We start from the raw sequence: 8472 nt of genomic DNA, 5'->3' as shown, positions 1-8472 counted from the left end.
CTGATTACTCTATTTTCCTGTCCTCTCTCGCTGACCTCGGAATCTCTGGTACTGCTCTGACCTGTTTCTCCTCCTACCTCTCCGACCAAACCTACTAGGTAACCTGGCATGGCTCAACCTCTACACCTCACCCTCTCTCAACAGGAGTTCCCCAAGGGTCAGTCTTGGGTCCTCTTCTGTTCTCTCTCTACACCCGCTCCCTGGGCCCCCTCATTGCATCCTATGGTTTTTCATACCATTTCTATGCTGGTGATGCTCAGATCTTCCTCTCCTTCTCCCCCCTCTGACTCCACCATCCTCTCCTGTATCTCTACCTGTCTGTCTGCTATCTCCTCAGCTCAGCTTAGTGTTTCAAAAGACTTTCTTCTAACAGTGTACAGATGATCAATGAAGCTGTTGCACTTTGTTTTCCAGAATTCCCAAATTGAGTTAATCAGCTGTAGACATGTTTGATTAATTTAATATATCAGGATTTGCATCCTGGATAGATGTTTTAGAGTTAGTTTGGTTAAATATGTTTTGCTTTTTTAAAGAATACATCCATAAAAATGAAAATGGGCTGACCAGACCACAAGCAGCATGATTTTGGGAATAGGCACAATCAACATAACCAGACGAAAGGAGGTTGAGGACGGAACTGCATTGTTTTCAAATAATTTTTAAAAAGTGGTCTGTGGATTTTGTCATAGTGGGTGAACTGATAAATTATTACACTGGTAAAAAAAGTGTTTGTTTGCGCTGCTGGGGTCGACTCCTTCTCCCAACTCTCTGTAGACTCTGCTACTCTCTGTAGACTCTGCTACCTGTCCTTGCCTCCACTGGATTTTGTCATAGTGGGTGAACTGATAAATTATTACACTGGTAAAAAAAGTGTTTGTTTGCGCTGCTGGGGTATTTTGCATGTGTTTATGAAAACAGCAGCTACAATACCAGTCTTTTACATTAGGGTCATTCAAAATACAATTGACCTCTTAGTATTACTCTAGGGGAGACCGGGGACTTGTAACATTTTTTTTTTTTACCTTTCTCTCCATTACGCACAGATGATTTGAGCTAGTTTGACCAGACTTTGATACAAACAACTTGCCTCTGTCCCTCTTTGCCAATCACCATTGTTATCCTGTTTTAAGAGCTGATATACATACAGCACGAGCGCTTGAAATGTAAAATGTCCGATGTTTCAATTGACCCCATGGCCAGGGTCAGTTGTAACGGGGGGTGAGGTCAGATCATGGCAGTAACTAGCTATGAGGACAACGAGGTCCTGTCCTTTGGTTGTTTTTTTTGCGTCATCAATGCAGATGCTTATGTTCACAAGGCAATTTTTTTTGTTGTCCTACTTTTAAAACTTTCTAACATTCCTAAAATTATAAGCCTTATCAAGCAAGAATATGTCAGTCAATTGTGTCGATTACAAGTACAGAGATCAGGGATGAGAATGCTAAAAGCCTGGATCCATAAACTGGATAACACCGGTATATATCACAAAAAGTAAATTGGGGGAAAATGTACTCTACTAGGGACAGAGACCTGAACTGAGCATGTGTCAAATGAGTAATGGCATTCCAGCTTGCTTCTGATTGGAGAAACTGTCCCCGGTCTCCCCTATGTTTCTGCATTTTAACTACACTGATGATTTTATTTAGACAAACAACTGGGATTGTATTGTGATAAGTATAGGTGGTTAAAGGGTTTATGGTGTGGTGTGTTCTGTGTGAAATATGTTCTTTATTTTTTAAACATATTAGTGAACAACCCTTTTATCTGAAATAACACAAATTACTTATTTTGTAACACACATTATTGTACTAAACTCTTAGTCTATCAAGATACATTTCTTTCTATAATATTAAGCAAATTATGTTTAGTTTATTAATTTTGAACTGAAGTATATATGTGCAAGTATGCAATGGTTTTAAAAATGGTTTCAATATAATTGTAAATAAATGGTTAAATGCATTCTTTTATTTTGTGGTATGCATTACTGTACAGCCAACCCAACTGAGCAGAGGTAAAAGGGGCCTCTGTATGGTAAATAACAAGCTCTGCTTATAAATAGGCCAAGGAATCGTGAATTCACTGAAATGGAGAGAGGAAACACAAGGCAGAAAAGGTGGACCTTTAATGGTGAACATCAGTGGGACCAGTATGACCACATTATTGCATTTCAGTTTTATCGAAAATGTATTTTCTTTTTACTTGTGATTGCTAATCTCCTGTAAAATGAATCTGATTAAATTAAACTGTCTCGAACGGTAAGAACTAATGACTCAAATTGACACGAGCCAGATAGGTGACTCGACTCCAGCGGATCTCCTTTGAAAATAACCACATTATCTTTTGCCTGTTTTAACAACAGGAGTGATAGGAAATACATGCATAACAGCCCCATAGGCAGTATGTGTCTTCACTTGATTTATTGACTTGAATTGGCTGTTCAGATAAATTCTTCTGATTTAATTTTACGATGAGTGTGCTGTAGCCCACCAGACCGCAATTTTGATATTTGGCTACAGTCAGGGCTGGTGTAACCATATAGGCAGAACACACAGGCTCCTAGGGCGGCAAATTGAAGGGGGCGGCAAAAACGGTACATAATTACATTTTATACTTCACATTTCTTTAACCATTTCTTTAGTCCTAAATCTGTAAGTGTGGGAATTTCATTTAATTACCCTGACAATTATTCTTATGAAAGGACGTTGCTAATACAGGATCATCGAAACGTTTTGCCAATTTTATATGTCTGAAATTATCCGATGACTGTCCTGGAAATTGATAGATTTGTAGCTAGTTGATTTTGGCAACAAATCTTGCCAAGTCAGCCTTTGAAGTCACTAGATTTGGCGAGAAATTCGCTAAATTGGCAACACTGCTGAAGGCGCAGAAAAAAAATATTTGACTTATCTATGGCTTATTATTGCCTTGACACAACAAGGAAACAAGATCGATTTATCGGCGCCCAGGCACTGAAATTAGAGCGGTTGTGTGCCATTTAAGCATTTTCATAACACTTCGGTGAAGATTCTTTAATTATTTAAAGTTAATTCTTAAGTCAAGGATCTGCTATAGAAAAAAGTACTGGAGGATTTGCTGTGCACGATTAGATACCAGTTTTATAGCAGGAACGCAATTCGGTACTGTACAAATCAGGTACATTGAAAATACGATGTGTTTGAAGTAACCTGCGTATCCTGGATCAATTGTCATTTATAACTCTAGCTCATGCATGGTGGTAGAATCCACTGATCATAAATATTGTCATTGTAGAGCTGACAGTAGATGTCACTACCGTTTGTAACCAGTGATGATTGTATGTAGGTGTATATAGTTTTGTGACGATGTAAAAAAAAAAAAAATCCATAATTTGTTTATACGTTCATATAAACCCCAGCTCTAAAAACCTAACCCTAACCCAATACCTAACCATTAAAAATCATCTGATGTGTTCAGGACACTTTCTAGGGGATATTCTTTTGTGCTGCCTCACTGCTCAACCACTTTATCTGCTCAACTCCAACTCCTGGCGCCATTATTAAAACACAACCACAAATTTAAAATCTATAAAAGTTTATTAATTTAGTATAAAAAAGCAACATGGTATAAAAATAAAACACATATCTTCAAAAATAAATAGGCACTATATGCAATAACTATTCATATAAATAGACAATACTTCAGTAACAGCAGTTGAATTTATATAGTTAACAATTTAACAATACACAATACCTTGTCAAGTGCAGTAACATTTCAGTCATTTTACTGTATTTCAGCTCTGTCCATGAACAGTTGAACTTGGATTAAATTGTTTATTATTTCTTTTCTTACAATTTCCCAAGCACAGAAACTGTAGTCCTGAAAAAGGAACAACGAAAAATATATTCAACAAACAGTTAATAAAGCAAGCCTAATATTAAATATTTATTTGTCAACAAACATACGGAGTTGCAAACACCAAGATCTACGTTTGACTAAACCGTGCTTTTTTTTCTAAAATAACACATTTATAAAATTCAGAAACAGAAACTTTGGATAATAACGTAGAGCCCACGGTAAAAAAAAAAAAAAAAAAAGGTATTACACTTTTTTACACTGCGTGGTTTACTAATGTTTTAAAGTATTGAATTAAAGTATGCTGTACCCGTGAATATAAAAATACACTCATCGTTACCTTGTCTTTTAAAACATTTTCCAGCTTCTCAAAATATGCCTTTAGCATCAGATGGCTGCCTTGTGGCTGTGAATCCCCATCACCGGAAAATGGTGTTCCGTTATCGACCTCCACCTGCACAGATTAGTAATAAAACGGAGTTAAAAATGATAATTTTTAATATATATATATATATATATATATATATATATATATATATATATATATATATATATATATATATATATAATATATATATATAAATATATATTTTAAAAATTATCATTTTTAAATCCGTGATTGCTTGTAAAGGGGACAGTGTGTAATATACTTACACATTGTCTTACTCCTTGAACCTGGCGATTAAGGATGTTATGAAAGTTATCCAAATTAGTCTTATTCCAAGTTGCAGGCTTCTTCTGCCCATTCATGAAAATTATGTTGATGTGTTTCAGTGATTCATAAATCGTCATCTTGATGTCTTCAATCTATAGACAACATGCAACAATAACTGCAAAAGACCATCACCATACATTATATATATATATATATATATATATATATATATATATATATATATATAATATATATATATATATATAGTTTTTATCCACCTCATTTTTTTTAAATATTTAAAATGAAATAATTGAAAACATACAAAGAAGTTCGACGATATAAATCGATGAAAAAGGGTACCTGTAGGCTACTTTATGATATAATGGGACAGGTGTTGTCTGTATGCTTAAACTGCATGCGAAAACAATCAATTAGACAACTAGATCAAGCTCAAGTGAGTCCTGTGTAATCTCATAGGCATCCAGCGGCACTGAAACCTGTACATTCTCATTTTTGCATTGCTCAGGAAGATTACCTCCCTGGACAAACAAAAAAAAAGATAAACATTAGTGAAGTAAACTTTAAAGTAACCCATTAACTACTCGACAGGTGAATGAATGATCAAGTTCTCTAACGGTCGCTTTATCTTGTTTCCAGCCTACCAGCTCGAGCAGCAGTTGTTTGTTTATTTGTGTCAGGTGTCCGTTCATTTTGCACCTCATTGGCATCGAGAAAGCCGGCGAGCAGAAGCACAGCACGAGGCAACACACCACGAAGACGTTTTCAAAAGCCATTCTGTGATTCGCTCTGGTATGACGAAACTAAATACAAGAAATATATTTAATTAATTTTCTGAAAAAAAGTTATAAATTCACCACCATGTTACATTGGAATATCTTAAAAGGCACTTACTTCAATAGGATGTTCAATGTAAGTCTTTCGAAGAATGTTATGCATCTTAAATTCATGCTGCTGCTGTATTTAAAGGACGAAATCAAAAACGAATAGTAGGCTATTCATCAAAAAAAAAAAAAATTCACAGACTATTATGAAGTTTCGGTTTCTTTCTTTTCTCATGTCATTGTCTAACACAAAGTTGCTATCTGAATGTTTCAACAGTGATGCACATTTAAACTGATAGTTACCGATACCTATGAATAAATTCGCTTGAGGGTGTATATCGTCCACATTAAGCCAATAAATGTGCTGTTGTGCAAAACAACTTCTCGCCGTTTCAGGAAAGGTAGAACTTTTAAGGAGTAACGGTGTGTCAAAAAGAAACCCTAACAATGGCAATTTGCTTTTATTAAGTACTTGTGTCATTTAAGATATTGAACGGTATGCAATGTACAAAAACAACGAAAAGACAACTCCGTTATATTTAATCTTCCTTCTATAAAATCTACTTTTTCTTTGGTCTTTCATCATCCAGCCATTTGGTGAGAGTTGGGACTGGTTGCCCAGTATATTCTCTGTCATGGCTATAAGATGAAAGGACATAGGTTCGGCTTCGACTTAAACAATTAGCTTATTTTACTGGTCACAGCTGGAATTGCAGGTATTGAGTGCAGAGAATTTGAAAAGCTCTCTCACACCCTCGATGTTCCTCTATCTTGTGCCTATATATTTTTTAATTATTTTACCAGAGTGACATATATTATTTTAAAATCAATAAATAGTATATGTCATTGGGACTAGAAAATAAATTGTGTTTGTGCGTGCCTGCGAAATGTTGACCAGGGGGTACACCTCGTCACTTGCAGTCTAGGTCATTATTCCAGCCATGCTCTTAATTGTTAAATTAAACCACTTTATCCTTGTTCCATCCCTAAAGCTGAATTAATAATTCTGCTTTCTAAAACTTGTATGGAATTTCACCTCTGATGTAGATCTATAATATTAGTTGTGGGGAAATGAAACTTTGTGAACGTCGACTTGGTGAAATGGGGAACTGCAATCATCATATTTTCCATTAGGTGACACGTTTATTATTTTTCATATATGCATCAAGCTTATTTTTTTAGGGAATACAATTAAACATGAACAGTCTCGCCTGATGTCGGGCAGGTGCCTTGTATAGCACTTTAACTTCCTAACCGGAAATGTTGACAAACGACAGCACTGGAATCCAATGTTTAAATGTTTAAAATTAATTTCTTAAATAAACGTTTTCTATGGGACTATAATATTCAACAAGCATTTTGTGAATCCCATTCTCATTTTTGCCTAATAGTAGTTTTTAACTATTTAATTCTGTAGGCTCTACAGCTAATTCAAATATATTATTCGAGCGGCATCAGTTAGTTCACGATCAGACATTGAATTTAAACACTTTGATTTGTCATTCTTTTATTTTATTAATGTTTGAATAAACGTTATTTTGTTACAATAAAAGCCCCCCCCCCCCCCATCCCCCCCCCCCTTTCATACCACTTTCCTTAGATATAAAGATTCTATGGAACTTTCCAATTTCCCCAAGCTTTTAAAATACCCTTTTTACTTAATTACTGTCTTAAACGGGTTTTTCGTTTTTTATTGGGGGTTTTGAAATTTCCGATCGATATTTTATTTTGAAAGGGCGTGAATAAATATTGATGTGTGTGTGTGTGTTTGTGTGTAAATTCCAAGCTATGTTTCTATTATTCCCTCTCACTTACCCCTCATCACATTTCATCTAGCAGTTATCTGAACATGCACTATATTATACATCTCTTTTACTCGTTGGTCTGCAAGGCTACATTAGAGAAGCAGTATGGCACCGTTCGTCTTGGTTCAGCTGTAAGGTGCAGCAGGTGTGTATTAATAAAACGACTTTTAATCAATACCTACATGTGATTAAAATATATCACGGACAGAAGGAAACACACATAATGCTGTATAACGAATACCTATTCTGAATGGTTTCACTTTTAAACAATCGCTTTAGCTCACATTCCTTCTTTTCACATCATCACTTTAAAAGATGCTCTATATTAAAGTGTACCATGGTAAACGTGCAGCGATTTTATAGCTTTCCAATGTTTTTCTTATACTTATATTACTCATAGTTTACTCTGGTTTGCCATGTTCTTTTTTTTTTTTAAATATGCTTATAATGCTTTACCTAATCTTTGATTATACCTTTCTGTGCTATTATAATTGTACACGTTTTAAAGGGACTAGGGTTTGAACATAATTTTAAAAATGTGTTATTTCTAAAATGATTTGAGCCTACCTGAGCCTAGCGATTAAGGTTCATTTTTAGACTATAGGTACAAAAAAGTCCAATGCAACATACAAACGTTTAAAGCTGTAATCTAGCAAATGACCTCGCTTTCTCCTCATTTTAATATTCTATTGGTTATTACCTGTGGCCATATAATAATATAATGATGTTCCTTGACATGAATGACATATGTTTGCTAAGCATTGGATGAGCTTCAAAGCAGACTGAAGGAGAAGCTCGTTGCACTGCTTGTGCTATCCCTGCACTGTGGGTAGAAAGTGCTGACAATCCAGTACTGAACATAACATTTTTTTTTTTTTTTTACCAGATTCATTAATGAGCCAAAGATTAGCAGTAATAAACATGAGTCATTCCCGATGTGAAGGGTATTATTTCAATTATATATCAATTTGTGTGTATTTGACATTATGATTGAGCATGTGTTATGGTACCTATACTACACATCCCTGTCTTGTGCAATTGATACATTATTACAGATTGTAATGTTACATACAACTTACGAAATGTAAAAAACCAAGACAGTTGGTTTGCAGTGTTCCATTTAAGACCAACACACCCAAAAAGGTCTAAAAATAGTTGCAGACAGTTAAGCAACTACAGTCCCAAAATTATATCTGTCAAGCTAATGAACGAACCATAGACCAGACATGTCAACAAAGACTGGTTTGACTTCTATGGTGGATCCCAATACGGGTTATTATAAAGAACCATTAGCACTAAATCACAATAATACATTGTCCTCATAAAAACACACAGAAAC

At 35.1% G+C, this 8472-nt stretch overlaps 1 long non-coding RNA gene across 1 annotated transcript; it reads right to left on the bottom strand.

The window, feature by feature from the left end:
• Window positions 1-4950: 4950 nt before the first annotated feature.
• LOC131704964 (uncharacterized) lies at window positions 4951-5688 on the bottom strand. The gene is made up of 3 exons (XR_009310076.1): window positions 5399-5688; window positions 5149-5307; window positions 4951-5025 (listed from the first exon to the last, which is right to left on the bottom strand). It is a non-coding gene; the product is annotated as an uncharacterized LOC131704964 (long non-coding RNA).
• Between the last annotated feature and the right edge of the window lie 2784 nt (window positions 5689-8472).

This window comes from Acipenser ruthenus, chromosome 33 (genome assembly GCF_902713425.1).
Source record: "Acipenser ruthenus chromosome 33, fAciRut3.2 maternal haplotype, whole genome shotgun sequence".
In the NCBI taxonomy this organism is placed as follows: Eukaryota; Metazoa; Chordata; class Actinopteri; order Acipenseriformes; family Acipenseridae; genus Acipenser; species Acipenser ruthenus.
Note: the sequence above shows the minus strand (reverse complement) of the source record. Positions and strands in the feature narration are given on the sequence as shown.